The 1518-nt window shown below is 37.0% G+C and overlaps 1 protein-coding gene across 2 annotated transcripts in view; it reads right to left on the bottom strand.

Moving 5' to 3' along the window:
* The window catches only part of CBLB (Cbl proto-oncogene B, E3 ubiquitin protein ligase), a 326701-nt gene that overhangs the window by 18625 nt on the left and 306558 nt on the right, over positions 1-1518 (bottom strand). The window lies entirely within an intron of this gene.

Genomic DNA, 1518 nt, shown 5'->3' with positions numbered 1-1518 from the left:
GGTCATATAGTCAAGCTACAATCACACTATATAAAATCCCACCATCCAGGCAAGAACCAATACCAGCTGCCATACACCAGGTAGGCAGGCAACACCTGAGACAGTTACTTCGAGTTGAGTAATAAGAAGAGTGAAAAGGGAAGTCCATCTCCTGATCACATGTACCTGGAAGTAATCAGAAAGCATAATAAAATACCAAATCATGCATTCATCTAAGTATTAAGGTCACAGCTAATTACTGAATATGCCCAAGAAACAGATGACCATCTCTGGACACGTCCAGAAACAAGATAAAGTGACGGAGACATAATGATCTGGAGGTAGATCTAGACTTCATATTGGAAGGGCAGGCTTTGGAAATGCCTGAGAAGGAATTCAGAAAAATGATAATGAAATGTATCAAAACACTTTACAAAGGAGTTGAGAAAAATAAGGAAGAAGTCAGGAAAGTGCTACAGCAATAATCAAATAAGACAGATACAGCATTGGAAACAATTCAAAACCTACAAAAAGAGGTCCAAATGATCAATAATAGAGTATCAGAAAAGGATAATACACTGAAAGGGCAAAGAGTAGAACTGAAGAGATGGAAGCCAAAACTAGTGAGCTAGAAGATAAAATCTCTCAATACTACTAAGATAGAAGAACAAGCAGAAAAATGGATGAAAAAAATCTGAAGAAGGTCTAAGATTCATGTTGGACAACATGAAGAGGAATAACTTAAGAATTATCAGTATTCTGTAACAGGAAGAATCACACAAGTGATTCTTAGAGGAGATAGTTGAAGAGCTGCTGGAAGAAAATTTCCCTAACATCCTAAAAAGCAAAAAGATAAGCAATCAAGAAGTTCAACAAACCCCAGAAGGACAGACCCCAAAAGAAAATTACCAAGACATATAGTAATCAAGCTCTCCAAAATCCAAGATAAAAGGAGAGACTACTGAAAGCAGCTAGGGAAAAGAGAAGTATAACATACAAAGGCAAGCAACTCAGATTAAGCTTGGATTTCTCAGCAGAAACCATGTAGGCAAGAAGGCAATGGGGAGACATATATAAAACCCTGAAAGAAAAAAAACTGCCAAACAAGAATATTCTACCCAGCAAAGCTGTCAATCAAATATGATGGTGTAATCAAAACATTCCAAGATAAACAGAAGCTAAAGGATTTTTCCAAAGCCAATTCTGCGCTACAAAACATTCTAAAGAGAGTTCTATGGACTGAGAACCAACAAGAACAGACAACAACCAGAGACTGACATACATGACAGCACCACCTGGAATACATTTGACAAATGGAAGAGTTGAGAACAAAGCAAAACTATAACAAATTCAGAGGATCTAGGAGGTCAGTCTATGAGCAAAACAATTATAATGTGGAAGAAGGTAAACACGTAGGAATAGAGATTCAGGTGGTGAGAAGGCCAGGTAGATTACAGGATATAATAGACTGTCTTAAATGGAGGGAAAAGTTAATAGAATATAAGGGACCCTCAAAGAATATTAATACTTCACAACATA

This window comes from Chrysochloris asiatica, unplaced genomic scaffold, assembly GCF_000296735.1.
Source record: "Chrysochloris asiatica unplaced genomic scaffold, ChrAsi1.0 scaffold00191, whole genome shotgun sequence".
Taxonomy (NCBI): domain Eukaryota; kingdom Metazoa; phylum Chordata; class Mammalia; order Afrosoricida; family Chrysochloridae; genus Chrysochloris; species Chrysochloris asiatica.
Note: the sequence above shows the minus strand (reverse complement) of the source record. Positions and strands in the feature narration are given on the sequence as shown.